This window comes from Canis lupus, chromosome X (genome assembly GCF_048164855.1).
Source record: "Canis lupus baileyi chromosome X, mCanLup2.hap1, whole genome shotgun sequence".
NCBI lineage: Eukaryota > Metazoa > Chordata > Mammalia > Carnivora > Canidae > Canis > Canis lupus.
The window spans coordinates 92,354,619-92,375,144 of NC_132876.1; the positions used below are offsets into that span (position 1 = coordinate 92,354,619).

The 20,526-nt window shown below is 37.9% G+C and overlaps 1 protein-coding gene and 2 pseudogenes across 2 annotated transcripts in view; 2 read left to right on the plus strand and 1 right to left on the minus strand.

Moving 5' to 3' along the window:
- The window catches only part of LOC140628543 (ectonucleoside triphosphate diphosphohydrolase 5-like), a 43,185-nt pseudogene extending 39,821 nt beyond the window's left edge, over nucleotides 1–3,364 (plus strand).
- Nucleotides 1–20,526, minus strand: part of SYTL5 (synaptotagmin like 5) — a 241,191-nt gene that overhangs the window by 185,782 nt on the left and 34,883 nt on the right. The gene's annotated exons all lie outside the window — the stretch shown is intronic.
- LOC140628544 (large ribosomal subunit protein eL6 pseudogene) lies at nucleotides 3,554–5,218 on the plus strand (annotated as a pseudogene).

Here is a 20,526-nt window from a genome sequence, read left to right on the forward strand (position 1 = left end):
TATATATATATATATATATATAAAATATACAAGCAGGGGTTTGACATGTACTATGTGATTGAACTTGGGCTCTTGAGCTTCTGACTTTGCCATTAAAAGAACATTCTCTGGCTAACCCATAGGTCCAAGAAAGGAGGGAGCTGAGTCAGCAAAAACTAGACCCAATCTGCCACTTGTGTCCAAGTTCAGACAAGTCCAGCCTAGAACAATTAATCCCAACCAAATGGCAGAAAAATGAAAGAGAATAAATACTGTTGTTTTAAGTCATTGGGTTTTGGAGTGATTTATTATGAAACATTAGCAGACTGACACCACATCCCCTCCCTATCGTAGATCATAGTACTGAATTAATCCGAGGTAGAATCTAAAGTCATGGGACACCTGGGTGGCTCAGTGGTTTAGCGCCCGCCTTCAGCTTGGGGCGTGATCCCGGGATCCAGGACCGAGTCCCACATTGGGCTCCCTGTGAGGAACCTGCTTCTCCCTCTGCCTATGTATGTGCCTCTCTCTCTCTTTCTGTCTCTCATGAATAAATAAATAAATCTTTTTTAAAAAAAGAATCTAAAGTCATCCTTGATTCTTATGCCTCACTCAGACCTTCACGTTCCAACAGTACTTGGGTCTTATGAATCTATGGGGGGCGGGAGGAGTTGTGGGTTTTTTTTTTTTTTTTAAGATTATTTACAGATTCCCCACTGAACAGAAAGCCCAAGACAGGGCTGGATCCCAGAACCTGGGGATCGTGATCTAAGCCAAAGGCAGACATTTAGCCAACTGAGCCACTCAGGCACCCCAGGAATCTATATTTTAAACATTTCTTTAATCCAGAGTCTGTCTCTATTCCTGCTGACACATCTCTGGTTCAAATCTTTACCTCTCTGATTCTAAACTACTGCAATAAATTGACCTGGTATCCTTGTGTCTGATTCTGTCCTAAGTATGTGATTCATACAGCAACCAAAAGATCTTCCTATATGGAACTTTGACCATTTCTGCCCATTTTAAATCTTCTCCCATTTCCTAAAAACCCTTTAATGAGTCTCCATCACCTACAGAACAAATTTAACATATTAAACAAGACATTCATTGTCTGGCCCCTACTTATACTCATCACTCCCCATTCCCACCTTGCAATATGCATTTACAGCAATATTGCTTATGGTTTCCTAATACCTTTCTGGAAAGTATTCCTTGCCCCTTTATCTATCCCTGATCATGTGTTTCTCCTCTGTGTTTCCCACAATATACTATACATATTAATTTGTACTTACCCACAGTATAATGACCTATTGATCTATCTTTCCTACTGGCTTTTTGAGGGAAGACTGTCTTACTCATGTTTCAATTGAGAGTCTTGCTCCAGGGTAGAGCTTGACACATATTTACATAAAATATATAAACCATGTTTATTAAAACACTCCTCTAGGGCAGCTCAGGTAGCTCAGTGGTTTAGCACTGCCTTTGGCCCAGGGTGTGATCCTGGAGACCTGGGATCGAGTCCCACATTGGGCTCTCTGCATGGAGCCTACTTCTCCCTCTGCCTGTGTCTCTGCTGCCTCTCTCTCTGTGTCTCTCATGAATAAATAAGTAAAATCTTTTAAAAATAATAAAATAAAACACTCCTCTAATATTCTCTCCTAACCTCAAATTATATAATTTTTTTTTGCTATTAATACATATGATTAAAAAACTACCATTGAAATGAATCCATTTATTCATCTAGTCTCTTTAAGTAGAGCTGGTATCAGTAATATGAAGGCAAGATAGTGATATGATCAACCTAGTTGCCCTCATTCAGAAACTTGGGATCCCACTTAGATTTCACACTTTCCTTTACCAATCAATTACCAAATCCTGCATGATGGTTAATTTTAAGTGTTAACTTGACTGGGCCTCAGGGTGTCCAGATATGTAGTTAAACATTATTCTGGGTGAATGTGTGACAGGGTTTCTGAATGAGATTAACATTTGAACTGGTAGGCTAAATAAAGCAGACTGCCCTTCCCAATGTGAGTGGGCCACATCCAATCTCTTGAAGGCCTGAATAGAATTAAAGACTGAGTAAGAAAGAATTCCTTCTCTCTGCCTGACAGTCTTTGAGGTAGAACATAAGGGTTCTTCTGCCTTTGGACTTGGACTAGAATTTACACCGTCTGCTGTTCTGGTTCTCAGGCCTCTGGACTGATAATGGAACTATCATATCCTAAAAAAAGTTCTCAGAAAAAGTATTTAGTTAAAAATCGATATTCAGTACATGTTAAATTATTAACTTCTATAATAAAACTATTATTAAGTAGGCTCTTCTTTATAATGACCAACTGAATACACATCACACATAAAAGGTAATTTCAATCACTATTAGAGCCACCGAAATGGCAACACACTGCTCTGAATTTCTTATGGGAAAGCATTACATACCTCCTGGTTATAAACAGAATTCTAAATATAAATATAAACCAGCAGACGTAGCTTAAGGTCCTGTCTTCCATGTATCCCATCAATGTCAGTGCCAGCACATTGTATGGAATTATGTTTGATGCAGGGAGCGCTGGAACATGAAATCATGTTTACATCTTTGTGCAGAAAATACCAGGACAGCTTCCAATTCTGGAAGGGGAAATTTTTGATTCTGTGAAGCCAGGACTTCCTGCTTTTGTAGATCAACGTAAAGCAGGGTGGTGAGACTGTTCAAGGACTCTCAGAAGTGGCCAAAGACTCAATCCCCCAAAGTCACTGGAAAGAGCCCCAGCGGTCCTGAAGGCAAAAGCAGGACTGCACTTACTGCCAGAACAGAAAGCCCAGGCTCGGGCAGCCTGGGCGGCTCAGCGGTTTAGCACGGCCTTCAGCCCAGGGCGTGATCCTGGAGACCTGGGATCGAGTCCCATGTCAGGCTCCCTGCATGGAGCCTGCTTCTGCCTCTGCCTATGTCTCTACCCTCCCCCTCTCTGTGTGTCTCTCATGAGTAAATAAATAAAATCTTAAAAAAAGCAAGCAAGCAAGCAAGCAAGCCCAGGCTCTGCTTTTTGAGGTAAGAAATATTCAAGAAGTCACCTTTCCTGGTACCAAATGACAGTGTTAGCATCATGGATGAATCCTATGAAGGCATGTTAGCTTGGGTTACTGTGAATTTTCTGACAGGTCAGCTGCATGGGCACAGTCAGAAGACTGTGGGACCCTGGACCTGGGGGGAGCTTCCACCCAAATCACATAACTAGTCCAGTTTGAGAAAACCCTGGAACAAATCCCCAGAGGCTACCTCACTTCATTTGAGATGTTTAACAGCACTTATAAGCTCAATACACATAGTTACTTGGGATTTAGATTGCAATGCAGTAATTCAAATTTGCTATCAAATGACATTTGAAAATCTTCCTACATAAAACAGCTCCTCTGAAAATATTTTGAGCAAATAATCATTCCTTAAAATACATAAATAGAATATAGTGATATCCTTTAAATTGACATTTGTCAAGTTTTCTCTAAGTGAGAAATAGAGTAGAACAGGTGCTAACAGAAAGTCACAATAGCATATAACTTATCCAAGAGCAAGAGGATGACCAAAGTCATAACTAGTATTTAAGTAGAAAGAAGGATGAAGGGCAAGAGAAAGATACATATAACCCAATCTACTGAGAGAAGTGTTCTAATTTATTTGAAGTTCCAAACTCATTAAAATGGTATTCCTCAAAGATTTAAAATAGGCATTGAGTGAAGACTTCGTAAAAACTTTAAAAAGTTAAGATCAGGGATCCCTGGGTGGCGCAGCGGTTTGGCGTCTGCCTTTGGCCCAGGGCGCGATCCTGGAGACCCAGGATCGAATCCCACATCGGGCTCCCGGTGCATGGAGCCTGCTTCTCCCTCTGCCTGTGTCTCTGTGCCTCTCTCTCTCTCTGTGACTATGATAGATAGATAGATAGATAGATAGATAGATAGATAGATAGATAGATAAATAAATAAATAAATAAATAAATAAATAAATAAAAAAGTTAAGATCATTAGTAATCAATAGCAAGGAATAAAAATCACTGCTCATATTTTTTATTTTTTTTACAGCAGATATTCTTTTGTAATGATCTGTACTTAAGACCAGTTATAAAATTGATTGCCATGCTTTAGTCATTCAAACTATCATCTATGCAACAGGATGGATCCAGGGTGGAATTAAAAATCTGCCACAGTTCACATGTAATCATGACATTAAATAGCAAAGGATAAATTATAAACTAAACACTATATTTTTGTTTTCTTGCCATTTTTATTCCAATATAGTTAACATAAAGTGCTATATTAGTTTCAGGTGTACAATGATTCAAGAATTCTATACATTTCTCAGCGCTCATCAAGATAAGTGTACTCTTCGTCTTTCCCATCTTGCAAGGTGGCCAGTGAGAAAGTTGAGATGTCAGATGCTAAGGAGAAGAAACCTGAAGCCAAGAAGGCTGACACTGGTGGCAAGGTTAAGAAGGGCATCCTCAAGGCTAAAATGCCAAAGAAAGGAAAGCCCCACTATAGCCAAAACCCTGTCCTAGTCAGAGAAATCGGCAGGTATTCCCAATTGGCTATATATTCTAGAAAGGCTATATACAAGAGGAAATATTCAGCAGCCAAATCCAGGATTGAAAAGAATAAGTAGAAAGTCCTTGCTACTGTCACAAAACCAGTCGGTGGTGACAAGATCAGTGGAACCTGAGTGGTTAAACTTCACAAAATGGCTAGGTTTTATCCTTCTCAAGATGTGCCTTGAAAGCTGTTTAGCCACAGCAAAAAAAAAAAAAAAAAAAAAAAAGTGCAGTTAGCATGTGAGAAAACTGGAAATGGCCAGAGAGGCAACAGCTGGTTTTCCTGAAGCGGCTGAGCAGTGGCTTGCTACCTGTGACCAAACCTATGGCCCTCAATCGAGTTCCTCTGTGTAGAATACAACACAAATTTGTCATTGCCACCTCCACAAAAATTCTGTCAGGGGTGTGAAAATCCACAAACATCTCACTGATGCTAACTTTAAAAAGACGACACTATGTAAACTCAGACAACAGGAAAGTGGGATCTCTGACACAGAGAAGGACAAGTAAGAGATTACAGAGCAGTTCAAGGTTGATCAGAAATCTGTGGACTTGCAAATCCTGCCAAAAATCAAAGCTGTTCTCCTCAGCTACAGGGCTAGCTCTGCTCTGGGTTTTCGCTCACAAATGGAGTTTACCCTCACAAACTGCTGCTCTAAATTTCTTACAAAGAACCTAATTAAATAACTGATCCATTAAAAAAAAAAAAAAAAAAAGATAAGGGCAGCCCCGGTGGTTCAGTGGTTTAGCGCCACCTTCAGCCCAGGGCATGATCCTGGAGTCCCAGGATTGAGTCCCACATCGGGCTCCCTGCGTGGAGCCTGCTTCTCCCTCTGCCTGTGTCTCTGCCTCTCTCTCTCTCTCTCTCTCTCTCTCATAAATAAGATATTTTAAAAAGTTTTAAAAAAAGATAAGTATACTCTCAATCCCCATCACCTATTTTACACCCATCTTCCTATCCCCTTCCCCTCTGGCAACCCCTAGTTTGGTCTTTGTATTTAAGAATCTGGGGTTTTTCAATTTACTTCTTTTGTATTCTTTGTTCATTTGTTTTGTTCCTTAAATTCCACATGAGTGAAATCATTCTTTTTTTAATGCTGTACTCAGGATTGCTCCAGATTCGATTATAAGGGCAAAATATGTACTCTGCATTCCTTTATTTTCTTCTTTGTTAAGGTACTATTTCTTCCCTAGTGCCCAACAACCTTCCTTCATCATGGTGACCATTTTTTATTTTGCGTCTTTCATATTCTACCCCCAACCACAATTAGAATGTACCTATTTTGCCCAGGCCTTACAAGGTCTGAGAAATTAAGATTATTAAGGCTGAAATGTTAATGGCATAAGTAACTCTTTCCAGATTGATCAATTAGGAATGCTTTGGGCAGCAAATAAGCAATACCAGCAATGACAAAATCAATAAGAATAAAAAACTTAAGGCAGAGCAGCATCAAGTTGGTTTGGTGGCTTACCTATGGCACCAAAAATATCTAGGCTCTTTCTATTGTTATGTTTGAACATACTTAGCATATGGAATTTGTTTCATTGGCTGGTTGCTTTGCGACTTCAAGGTAGCTTTCCCAGATCCAAGCATCACAATACAAAGAAAATATCTGAATGTGGTATGTGATACAAATGAAACCAAAACAGATCTTTCTCTCCATGTACCTTGTTCCTTTTATCAGAAGGTAGACTTTCCATGAGCCCCAGAAAAATTTCCCTATATTTCACTGACAAGGGAGAATAGGAAAGTGAGTCTGAGGCTTTTTCAGCCTCTATAGTGGAGGGGGGCAGAGAAAAAATGAATTGGCAATGGTTTCTAGGAAGCAAACTAAATGTGGCTCCCATATCAGATGATATGCTTGAGACTAAACAGAGACCTTAAGGGTTTACATATGAAAAAGGAACAGTAACAACTAATTGAAGCTGTGGTAGCTTGAAAATCTGTCTTTCCTATCCACCTGTGGATTTGGGGTGGATAGAGGCTATCTTATTCATGTTACTTCTGCTTCAGAAATGTAATAAATATTCCTGGAACAAATGAAGACAGAACATGAAAATCATGAATGAATTCCACAGGGATTAGCTTCATGCTTCACAACTCCAACACACCCAGCCCTCATAGGGCATTTTAATCTGAAAAAAGTATCAAGATTCCTGTATGCATTTGAGAAGGAGACAGGTATTTTATAAAGTATTGCCAGGCTGCAAAGTGATAAACCTGGGGAATCAGCATTTAGTCAAAATGATACAATAAGCTCATGCAGAGAATGAGTTTCAGTGATGCTCTTGGACTCTAAAATTCCAGAAGAACAACTAATATTCGTAGTAAACAAAAGCAGCTTGTTTTTTTTAAAGATTTATTTATTTGAGAGAGGGAGGGAGGAAGGGAGAGAGAGAGAGAGAAAATGAAAGTGGGGAGAGGGGCAGAGAGAGAGGGAGAAGGAGAGACTCTCAAATAGATTCCCCACTAAGCATGAAGCCCAACTGGGGCTCAATCTCACAACCCTGAGATGATGACCTGAGAGCCAAAACCAAGAGGCAGACACTCAACCAACTGAGCCATCCAGGCACTTCACTTCTTGTTCTTGTTAACCCTTACTACTCTATTATATGATTTTTCCCTATCATTATTGTCCTTTACACTGCTTGATAATAGGATAAAATTGGGAGGAATTACTCAGGATTTAAATAAGTGCAAGAAAGTAAGATAACTGAAACCTCTTAGAGTAAGGCTTGTCCCCTTAAGAAATGTTCCCTCAGTTGAAAAAAAAAAATGAAACTATAGAGAAGGAAATCTGGAACTCTGCATTTGGACTTGAATTGACTGGGTGATTTGTACCTGGATCTAGTTTGAAAATCTTTTCAAGTATCAGAAAAATAAATGGAAGATGCAGTGGAAACAGAGAAGAAAATTAAAGTTTTCAAGTTGAAGTGTTAACAATTAACTAGTTCATCTTATTTAATCACAATACTCTGTGGAGGTAGCTATGATCCTCACTTATAGTAAGGAAATGGAATAAAGAACACAGAAGTAACTTGATTGAGGTTACAAAATGGAAAAATCAGAATCTACACCAAAGTTTGCCTGCCAAGTCTATGCACCTTTTACTTCTATTAAACAGGGAAGCAGCTTTCTGAAGGAAAGAAGAAATGTCCTATCATACAGAGTAATCACAAAGCAATCACAAATAAAACTGACCAGAGATTACAAAAATAAATAAATAAAAGGGGGGGTGAGTCATATAATAGGAAGACAGCTAATTTAGTCCCTAAAGAGGGAGGGAGAAGGAAGGGACAGTGAAATAAGGGGGGAAGTGAAGGAAAGAGGGAAGCAGGACAGAAGGAGGATCAGGGCAATAGAGTGATGACTGGCTGGGCAGAAAAAGAGCCATCAGAAAATTCCAACACACAAAAAGCTACTTTCAGCAGAAAAGCTTGTGTCACAATGACCGAGACAGAAACATTTGAAGTAAGAGGGAAGAGATCAATTTTCTATTAACAAAAGTAATTCTTCCCTATTATGTCTTCTGAGAGCAATGGCCCAAATATCAGAGAGAATCGGAGGCTGTTAAGGACTCTCCTGGTTGAATTTGTTACATTTTTCCCGCATTCAATTATTAGGTACTGCTACCACTAATATAACTTTTCTGGAAATAATCATTTCATCTCAGCCTGTCATCCCTCAAGTAAATCCCTGGTTCAAGCATTTTACTATTTGATTTTTTAATCCTCAATATCCCTGAATTTGATCTTAACCTGTTTGTAGTTCTTAGCACTTATACCAGCAGTGGTTTTATTCTAGCCATGATTTTTGATGCTTCTGATTTTGTCATTTCCTTTTATTTTGAACCAGCTCACATTGACTCATGAGTATACTGTACCTAAATTTCTAAAACTCAAAATGAAATACCCAATAAGAAGTTTCTTGACGTTGGGCAGCCCTGATGGCCCAGCGGTTTGGCGCCACCTTCAGCCCAGGGTATGATCCTGGAGACCCGGGATTGAGTCCCGCATTGGGCTCCCTGCATGGAGCCTGCTTCTCCCTCTGCCTGTGTCTCTGTCTCTCTGTCTGTCTGTCATGAATAAATAAATAAAATCTTTAAAAAAGAAGTTTCTTGATGTGAACTCAGGGGGTAAAAATTAGTTTACTGTTAGAGTATGTAAACATACCATAACAAGATGCAGATGGGATTTTAAGGGAACAGGTTGAAGGCACAATCTAAGTTTATTGAACCACCAGTGAGTCAACAACAGTGGAGGCCAGCCTCTTCCCTTTCAGGGCTACTGAAGGGTGCTAGGTCAGTACCACCACCTTACCAACAACCAACACCTTCCTGCTCTCTCAGTCAATAATAGAAGAGTATGTAAAATGGAGAAAGGTTGCCAGTCTTTTAGGGAGTATTCATAAAGACAGATTATTCCCTACACTGCTAATAGGGAAGAAATAAATCTCTGAAATGAAATGAATCTTCCTTCTCAGGAATGCAAAGTAAGATGAAAACTATGAAATCTGGCTACGATATCACAATGGTGGTATCTGATCTATGGGAAAGAAATTTTAACATAGTTGGCAAAAATAAAGCCGCATCATACTATTACTTCCCCTGAATTAGAAATACTCAACAAACTGACTCTAGGAACTAAAATGCTAATTTTTAAAATCATATAACTCATATCCAATTTAGAATTCTTTTAAAAACAGAATTACCCTACTTTTAGCAGACAAAATAGACTTTAAAACAAAGACTAAATAAGAGACAGAGAAAGATACTGCATAATAATAAAGGAAACAATCTAACAAGAGGATATAGCAAATATAAATATTTGTGCACCCAATATGTGAGCACCTAAATATACAATGCAACCAGTAACAGATATAAAGGAAGATACTGACAGTGAAACAGTAACAGTAGGGGACTTTAACACTGCACTTATATCAATGGACACATAACCCAGAAAGAAAATCAACAAAGAAACAGTGGCTTGCAATGACATATTGGACCACATGGACCTAACAGATATATTCAGAACATTCCATTTAAAACTGGCAGAATACACATTCTTTTCAAGTGCACATGGAATATTCTCTGGAACAGATCACATGTTCCAAGGCCACAGAACAACCCTTAACAAAATGAAAAAGACTGAAGTCATATCATGCATCTATTCTGACCACAATAGTATGAAGCTAAAAATGAATCATAAGGTAAAAATCTGGAAAGAACACAAATATATAGGTAATAAATAATAAGCTACTAAACAATGAATGGGACAATCAAGAAATCAAAGAAAAAAATTTTAAATACATGGACAAAAATAAATAACACAATGGTCCAAAATTTTGGGCAGGTAGCAAAAGCTGTTCCAAAAGGGAAGATTATAGTAGTATAGGACTACCTCAAGAAACAAACAAAAATCTCAACCTAACCTTACACCTAAAGGAGCTAGAAAAAGAACAAACAAAACCCAAAACCAGTAGAAGGAAGGAAATAATAAAGATTAGAGTAGAAATAAAAGTAATAGTAGAGGCTTAAAAAAAAACCAATGGAACACATCAATGAAACCGGGAACTAATTCTCTGAAAAGATCAGGTAAATAGACAAACCTTTAACCAGATTCATCAACTTAAAAACACAGAGGACTAAAATAAATAAAATCATAAATGAAGGAGGAGAAATAACTGATGCCACAGAAATACAAAGGATTATAAGAGAACATTATGAAAAATTATATGCTAACAAATTATACAATCTAGAAGAAATGGCAAATATAATCTACCAAAACTGAAACAGGAAGAAACAGAAAATTTGAACAGACTGATTACCAGCAAGGAGACCGAACCAGTAATCAAAAAGCTCCCAACAAAAAAGTCCAGGACCATATAGCTTCACAGGTGAATTCTATTAAATTTTTTAAAAAGATTTTTATCCACTTGAGAGACAGAGAGAAAGAGGGAGTGAGCATGAATGAGGGGAGAGGCGGAGGGAGAAGAAGATTCCCCACTGAGCAGGGAGTCCCACACGGGGTTCAATCCCAGGACCCTGGGATCATGACCTGAGCAAAAGGCAGATGCTTAACCGACTGAGTCACCCAAGCACCCTTCTACCAAATTTTTAAAGAGTTAATACCTACTCTTCTCAAACTATTCTTAAAAAAAAAAAAAAAAACAAGGAGGTAAGCTTCCAGATTCATTCTATGAGGCCACCCTTACCCTGATACAAAAACCAGAAAAAGATACTACAAAAAAAGAGAACTATAGGCCAACATCTCTGATGTACATGCAAAAATCCTCAAAATATCAGCAAACTGCATCCACCAATGCATTTAAAAATCATTCACCACAATCAAGTGTGATTTATTCCAGGGATACAAGGGTGTTTCTATATTTAAAAACCAATCAATGTGATATGTCACATTAATAAGAGGATAAAAACCCTATGATCATCTCAATAGATGCAGAAAAAGCATTTAACAAGGTACGATATCCATTCAGGATAAAAACTCTCAACAAAATAGGTTTAGGGGAACATTTCTCAACATAATAAAGGCCATATGTGAAAATTCAACAGCATACATCAAACTCAATGGAGAAAAACAAAGGGCTTTCCCCTAAAGGTCAGAACAAGACAAAGATGTCCACTCTCACCACTTTTATTCAACATACTACTGGAAGTTTTAGCCACAGCAATCAGACAATGAGTTTTTGTAAGTGTATTGTTGATTGCACAGGGATCATCAGACAATAAAATATTAATCAATTATTGTCAAATACCAAAGGTCAAATTTCAATCAAAATAATCCTGTCTCTTTTTCTAGAAAAATATTTTTCAACAAGGACATCTTTTCTTAAATAGGCCAGATCTGTGACAGACTTTTAATTTTTATTTTCTAAATTTTAATTCCAGTACAGTTAACATACAGTGTTATGTTAGTTTCAGGTGTACAGTATAGTGATTCAACACTTCTGACTGGCTTAGCTTTAAACACAGTGAATACAGGGGGTGGGGACAAAGGAGATTTGGCTACAGCTTAGCCCAGGGCCACAAACAACTCATGACTATCAGACAACTCCAAAATTCCTCCGCTATGCCAGGCCATGGAGCATTTCTCTGTCAGGCTTTTATCTACCTATTCTCATTCTACTTACAAGAAGCATTTATAGTAAACTGTGAATTCTGCTCAGAAACATGAGAAAAGCAGGGAACAATTGTGGATGAAAACCATCTAGATCAGTGTTTTCAGAACCGTGCGGAGGAAGCTGAAGTGGCCAAGGAGGAGGAAGAATTAATGGGGTGGGTCTGGCCTCCTTCCCTGCTTTGGTAGGCGCCACTGCGAATTGGTTTTGTGTTTAGGTTTCAGCTTAAGCTTGAAGAACACTGACCCACCTCCTTCAATTTACCAATGAAGAAACACAGACTATGTGCCTTGTTAAAGACTGCACTGCCAAAGAGAGGCAGAGCTAGCACCAGGAATCTGACTTCGAAGCCAATAGTGTACTTCCTAATTCACCTTAGTTTTCTTTTCCAAATTTGTGACAATTCACAGAAATACTCTCAGTGGCAAGCAGCCCTATTGTCTTTCCTTTAACAAAAGTGGCAGAAATAAAAACAAAACAATACTGAAAAGAATACTGACTGTAGCCACTTATTCCTCTCTAGGGCAATGAGCCAAATCACCACAGAAGTAGATAGCTTGTTTGTTAAGAAAAATACTATGATGATGGATTCTGACTAGTGTTTTTAATGGAGAAATATAAGAGCCCTTGCTCAAAGTTTGAGAGCCAGAAAAGAGAGCTGAATGACTCAGTGAAACAGAGTTAAGAAAAATAAAGGTGGCTGAGAGGGAAGCCCACAAGAAGGGAAGTAGGGATGAGAGCAGGACAAAAGGGGAGGAAGGGTCCTGGGTATAAGCAATATGGAGGCCTAAGGAGAAATTCCCCAGGAGAGGCCATAGCTGAGGAATTGAGAACACAGTGGTATGAGAGTCACTTGTAAGTTATTTGTGGTACTGGGCCATACTGTCACTATTCTCTTCCCTGTTCTTACGAACATTTAGAAGTCTGCCACACATAAAAGCCTTTGGTTTTTTTGTTTTTGAGAGAGAGTGAGCGAGAGAGCGAGCAAGCATGCACATGAGCAGATTGGGCAGAGTGGAAGCAGGGGGAGATGAAGAGGGAGAGAATCTTAAGCATGTTCCATGCTAAGAGGACTCGATCTCACAACCCTGAGATTGTGACCTGAGCTGAAATCAAGAGTTGGAAGTCTAACCGACTGAGCCACCTAGGTGCCCCAAAAGCCTTCTGTTTGAGGAAAGAGGAAAAGTGAGGTGCAGCAATGGGGAAGTGGACAGAACTGACAGAGAAGACTGGAGGTGAGTGGCTGTGCAGGGTGCCATGTGGTGAAACCTCCCCATAAGTCTTCTCAGCAGTCAAAGTAATCTCTCCTGCTCATAATGCATTCAAGAACTGTGAGGGCAGAGCAAGACAGAATGTGTGAAAATTGCTTCAAGTTTCAGGTACTTGTCAGAAGAAGTGGCATGTACGTCTTGGTGTGACTCATTTAGGTAGGAGGTGAAAGCACGTAAAATTAACAGGAATCTGAGGTGATATGTATTTTCCTTTAAAGAGATATGTGATCATAAAGGAAAAATGCCATAAAATTTGCATATGTATTTTATTTAAAATGTTGACACATTATGAACAGCAAGAATGCACTGATGAAAGAATCCATGCTTACATTTACAAAAGGCCTATTATAAACATGACTTGTAGAAAAACTCCCACTCAACCCATTCAGGTTTATGAATAATGCAATGGGATCTCTCTGAAGTATTAGAAAATTTTTACCACTAATGGAGTTTAATTGGTAGCTCAGGCCTCTCAAAACAGTTAACCTTAACAGCAAGACAATCAAAATAAAAATTACAGCAAGGGAATGGCTAAGATAAGATATAAATTAAAAGGGCTTTTTTTCCTATAAGTTATTTCAAATAAATGACTTCCATAGGTAGGAGGCACAACTAAATATAGATTTTAGAAAATGACTCTACCTAAAGAAAACATGCTCTAATTCTATCAAGTTCAGTACTTGATATAACTCGATGTCATTAGTACAGTGGCTCTCACAGTGTAGTCCCTGGACCAGCAGCTAGAGCATCGCCTGGAAGCTTGTTAGAAATGCAGATTCTGGGGACCCATTCCAGACCTAAGAAATCAACATCTCTCAGAATGAGGCTCAGCAATATATCCTGTAACAGGCTCTCTTCACCACGGTTCTAAAGCATGCTAAAGCTTGAGAATCACTGCTTTAGTAGCTTCAGATAAAATGGCTCTCAAAGCTTCTTATCATTGTATATAAAAGACACAGGACACACGAGCTAAAGACTTTAATGGAACTGAGCCTTTCAGATTACTCAAGGACTAACTATTACGACAGGGGGAAAAGGCCATTCATTTAGTTGATATGTGATAGCTGTATTATTGTATACATAATCAGCTTAATATCACAGGACTGAGTGAGGAAGGGGAGATGACGACCCAGAAGTGGCAATGTACTGAAGATAATTACAGACCATTACAAGATCGTACATTTGCCCATCATTTTTCTGTAGATTATCTTCTTCTCTGGAACAGTACATCCAGGTTGATCTTCCCATTGTCCCATGTGTGAATCGGGATGACTCTCAGCTTTTTCTTGGCTGTCTCTATACACTCTTTACTCTTGTCTCTTTATGATTCCACCCTTCCTTTTCAGATTCAGCTCACCCTCTCTACTAGTTGCTCAAATTATTTCTTTCAAAAAATATTTGTTTATCTAGCAAATAAAATAACTGATGGATAAATTAAATAATACATGAATACATTGTCCAATGTCATCCCAAATACTTCTTACATGCAAACCTTGAGACTCTCCTCTGAATATCTAAGAATAATAACAGCTAATATATATTGAGTGCCTGCGAGGCTCTGGGCTGAATACTTTCTATGTATTATCTCTTTTACTTCTTATGACAAGTCTATGAAATAAGTACTGTTAATATTTCATTTTAAGGATAAGAAAACTGAGGCTTAACAAATATTAAGTAAAGAAGCTGAGATCTGGACACAGCATGGACCTAGCCCCTTCACTCTTCACCATTATGTTTGACTCCAATTTTATAAAGTATAATCCTACTCCACTGGAATTCTACCATCCATTCTTGACACACATTTTTCTTCCAGGAAAAGAACTAATTCTTTTAGCACTGTTAGAATTGTGGATCCTCAAACAGGAATAATTGAGTCTCTTGTTAAAGAGTAAAATTCAGCAGAAACATCACACAACAGAAACAGAGCCATGGAGCTTTAGATCTTAGAATTATCAGATAGAGAGGTATTTTTTAGAAGGGGGGGGACAGTTGAAAAGAGAGAATGTTTTCATCTTAGATGTTATGGATAAAGAAGGAGGGAAGAAAACTTAAGTGATGATGTTCTACAACTCTCCCCTAATTAGTACTCATGACTCGACTTCTTGAGTATTCTTCTATTTTAGAAGAACAGTACTCTACTACTTTGACATCTATGATGACTGAAGAAACCACACAATTTGGGGGCTTATCTGAATTAGCTCTGAGCCATCTTCTGTATTTTATTCTTCCCATTGTGTAACTGGCAAAAGAGTAGGAGTTTTGATGGCATTTTATCATCATCCTATCTACCTAGATCCACACAATGAACACCTAGATCTTATCTAGATAATTTCAAAAGATAAAAAAATCCACAAACGTCATATTTAAGAATGATTTAAAAAAAAAGAATGATTTCCTTTGTCTTAAAAAAACAAGTTGCCTTGAAATGCTCTTATTATTTCAACCCAGAAAGAATACACATCATCAATCACTTCATCAAAATAATGTTTATCATTAGGATTACTGCTCATTTCACACTTGGAAATAAGCAAGAACTGCCAGGTAACACAACATCCTTGATATCATTTATCACTGTGATAGTTTCATGTTATGACTCTTTGGCCCTCTTTGCCCATGTTGCAATCATACCTCAGGACAGGGAAGAATTTGTCTTTCTGATATATTGGCTCACTTGACATGTTTTATCAACCTATCAATTGTAGCCTTATTAGATATGCACAAAACTTTTTTTAAGATTTTATTTATTCATGAGAGAGACACAGAGAGAAAGACAGAGACATAGGCAGAGGGAGAATCAGGCGCCCTGCAGAGAGCCTGATGTGGGGCTAGATCCCAGGATCCCGGGACCATGACCTGAGCCAAAGGCAGATGCTCAACTACTGAGCCACCCAGGTACCCCGAGATATGCACTGAACTTTTAATGTACACTCAATTCACTTAAAACTCCTGCCATTGTTCTTTTTCTTCTCCAAGTAACAATTTACCTTGACCTCCTATATAAATGCTGTTGTGTAGTTTTGTTCTAACCATTAACTCTAAGGAACACTGGCATCATCTACTAAAGAGCCCTGGAATTTTTTAGAAAGTGAAAGTTAGAGCTAGACTCTAGGAGGATCCATTCTCCAAGTCAGTCAAGTAAAATGCCTTCTGCACAGAACTGAATTCAAACTTAGAATTTAGAGAGAGGCACCCAGCTTTTTACATAAGATGTAGGTTTGGAAGCCACAGACTTGCTTGTACTGTTTTGCCTTTTTTTAATTGCAGTATCCTTGACATATAACATTATGTTAGTTTCAGTGTACAACATAAGGATTTGATATTTGTATATTTTGTGAAATGATCATTATAGTAAGTCTAGTTAACATCAGATACAGATCTTAAAATGACTATGATGTTTAAAAATATAAAAGACTAAAATTTTCAGGAGAGAACTGGAAACTTTATGTTCTATAGCATATTTGAAAAAGAAAAAGAATTTCTAGAACAGAAAATAGCAATAGCCAAAATGAAGAATTCAATAGATGAGTGTTATCAGATACAATGGGAGTAAGTTTGTATTCTGGAAGACAGAGCATAAGAAACTATTCTGAAAAAAAAAAAAACACGGAGGGACCAAAGGATGAAAAATACAAAAGAGAAGGTAAGAGACATAGAGGATACAGTGAGACAATCTTAGCTGATTGTACTATATAAAGTTGGAATGTATAAAACTGATTGCATGAAGGAGCTAGCTAACCACAAAATTGGCCAAATACCTACTATACCAGACAGCATTCTACAAATTGATGTGATATGTGACACTGTCAAACACGAAATTGTCTAACTATATTAAAATTTGCATTTTATACACTGAAGGCAGAGAGACAAATCTTAGGTATCTTGATAATTGACTTTCTCCTATATAGTGTCATAGGAATAAGCCTTACTTACAGACTAAAGATTGTTTCCTATTTCATGATGAGTTGTGTTGCTATCATAAGAGGTATGAATCAACTTTAGAATAAACTAGAAATAAATAATAAACTTAAAATTGAATTACGTATCATCTTAAATTAGTCTCTAATTGCTTTATTTATGTTAGTACTACTACATTAAGTGAGATTTTCATTCTTTGGTGTAAGAAGGTATGTCTTATATTGCCTTTGCATACCTTTTGACACCAAAGAGTACAGTAAGGGAACAGCAAGTATTTAATGACAGATAAAATGTACAAACTGATAAAAAATACTTTGTAATTCATATTTCTAGAATAGTCAAAAATAGATGGAGCCATGTTAAAGAGGACATAGGAGCTAGCACTAGTCAAATCAGAGACAATGTGAGCATCAAAAATGAATAATGAAAACAAAGGATTATAATTCATCAAATAAAATAAGACATCATTAGTTCATACTGATTTCATAAAATGCAAACAAGGGATAAGGAGGGAAAGGTTCTTTTTACTATAAAATGAAAACCAATAAATATAGAGGAAATAGTGGAATTAGAAGATCAATATTTACCAACTTAACGTAGTGATAATTTAGGCAAAAATCAGAAGTAAATTGGATAAAAGTCTTTGGAGAACAGAATTAAACTATCTCTCCAAAAGTTACATATTTATTACAAAATTTAAAAGGTACCTTTACAAGGGAGAAATTAGCTAGATGCTACCTTAACCTAGTGGTCAAAGTTTAATTACCATCAAAGGGGACAAACTAATCAACATATCTGTAGCTTTTTTATCACAAATTGCATTATCTAAGTCTGATCATGAGAAAACATCAGGAAAAACCCAAGCTGAAATATCAGGAGGAAAAAAAACGAGGATATTCTCTTTAAAAATGTCAGTATAGGGGAGCCTGGGTGGCTCAGTCAGCTAAGCATCTGCCTTGGACTCAGGTCATGATCCCAGGGTCCTGGGTCCCTGCTCAGTGGGGAGTTTGCTTCTCCCTCTCCTCTCTAATCATGTTCTCTCTTGCTATCTCTGTCTCTCTCAAATAAACGAAATCTTTAAAAAATAAAAATGTCAGCATCCTGAAAAACAAAGGCAAGACTGAGGAACTGTTCCAGCTTCAAGAAGACTAAAGAAACAGGATATTACATGCAATGGGGGATCCTGGATAGTAGCCTGGATTGAAGATGGGAGTGGTGGATGATGTATCAGGGGATGCTTTAGACCTGGTAGCATTTCAACCAAATCTCATTGTACCACTGAAAATACTGGAGTCTCACCCCTTATTTTCTGTATCAGAATATCTAGGGATGGGGTCCAGGAGGAATCTGTGTTTTAATAAGCCTGCCAGGTAATTCTGATGCATGCTAACATTTGGGATGCACTGCTATAAAGGACAAGATTAGGACAACTGCTGAAATTTGAAAATGGACTATATATAATATTTTATCAAGGATAAATTTCCTGAATTTGATAAATATTCTGTGGTTCTATAAAAAAAAAGAATGTCCTCATTCTTGAGAGAGACAGAAGAAGAATTCAGTAAAATGTAAAACATTGGTGAATCTAGGTCAAAGGTACATAAGTATCTATTATATGATTCTTACAGTTATTCTACAGGCCCCAGTTTTTCCAAATAGAGTTATTAAATAGATACAGACATGTACATACATCCAAAATTCTTAGGCATTCACTGTACATATCATCATGTTGCATCTTTACAGGTAAGATCACATCTGTATCTATTAACTTTGTAGAAATGAACAATCTTTCAGTTAGCCAAAAAGTCAACGCTGCATTTCCACACTGCCACTACACACCGCTTTTTTTTAATTATTTATGATAGTCACACACACACAGAGAGAGAGAGGCAGAGACACAGGCAGAGGGAGAAGCAGGCTCCATGCACCGGGAGCCCGACGTGGGATTCGATCCCGGGTCTCCAGGATCGCGCCCTGGGCCAAAGGCAGGCACCAAACCGCTGTGCCACCCAGGGATCCCACACCACTTATTTTTTAAAGCCATTGCAGACACACCCAGTTTGAGATTATTAAGCTATCCTCTGGTATGAGGTAGTGAGAGCAAGCCATGACCTATTAAATGCCTTACTAGCTTATTTTTTAAAAATAAGTTAAAATATTATACAAGTACCGTAAAGTATCCTACATTGGGGGTTGGAAAATTATTCCAAAAAGAACCTGATAGTAACTATTTGGGGTGTGTGGGCTCTATGATCTCTGTCACAGCCACTTAACTTTGTAGTTGTTGTACAAAAGCAGCTACAGACCACATAAAAACAAATGAACATAGCTAGATTACAATTAAAATTTACAAAATCACGCAGCAGGTCGGATATGGCCCGTAGGCTACATATTTTTTTAACAAATTGAAGGGATTTATTAATCAGGATTACATGTGGCTGCTAGCTCAAGAAAATCCTCTTAACAGTGGCTTTCACACACAAAAAGTCTAGGAATAGGCAATTCATGGTATTGGGAGGCTCCATATTCTTTTCAAGTGCCCATGCTCCTTTGATTTTCCTGCCTTACCATATGTGGTGTGTGTGGCTTTCACCCTCATAGTCACATGCAACAGCTGTCGCACTTCCACTATTATGTCTCCCCAATTTTCCAGGTAGGAAGACAGGAAACATATAAAAGAAAAAGGAAAAGGTTTTTCTCCTCATGATCATTTGCATTTTTATTTTTTTTTATTTTTTTATTTTTTTAATAAAATAATTTTTATTGGTGTTCAATTTACCAACATACAGAATAACACCCAGGGCTCATCCCGTCAAGTGTCCCCCTCAGTGCCCATCACCCACTCACCCCCACCCCCCGCCCTCCTCCCCTTCCACCACCCCTAGTTCGCTTCCCAGAGTTAAGAGTCTTTAGCATTTTTATTTTTTTGATGATAATCTTCCCCAAGGACTTTTTTGAAATTAAGTTTTTGATTCCAATTAGTTAACATGCAGTGTTATATTCGTTTCAGGTGCACAATATAGTGATTCAACAATTCTATACATTACTCAGTGCTTATCAAAATAAGTGTACCCTTAATCCCCATTCTCCTATCTCCCTTCCCCCAACCCCCACTCTGGAAACTATTTGTTCTCTATAGTTAAGAGTCTGTTTTTTGGGTTTTTCCCCCCTTTGTTCATTTATTTGTTTCTTAAACTCTACATATAAGTGTAATCGTATAGTGTCTTTTTCTTACTGACTTATTTCACTTAGCATTATAGTCTCTGGATTCACCCACGTTGCAAATGCAAGAGGTCATTCTTTTTGATGGAAGAGTAATATTCTATTGTATATATACCATATCTGCTTTATGCATTCATCTATCGATGGACACCTGGGCTGGTTCCATAATTTGGCCGTTGTAAATAATGCTTCAATAAACATAGGGGTGCAGATATCCTTTCAAATTAGCGTTTTCACATTCTTTGAGAAAATACCCAGTAGTTCAATTACTGGGTCATAGGGTAGTTCTATTTTTTGAGGAACCTCCACACTGTTCTCCACAGTGGCTGCCTCAGTTTGTATTCCTACGAACAGTGTGTGAAGGTTCCTTTTTCTCCATATCCTCACCAACACTTGCTGCTGCTTGTGTTTTTGAGTTTAG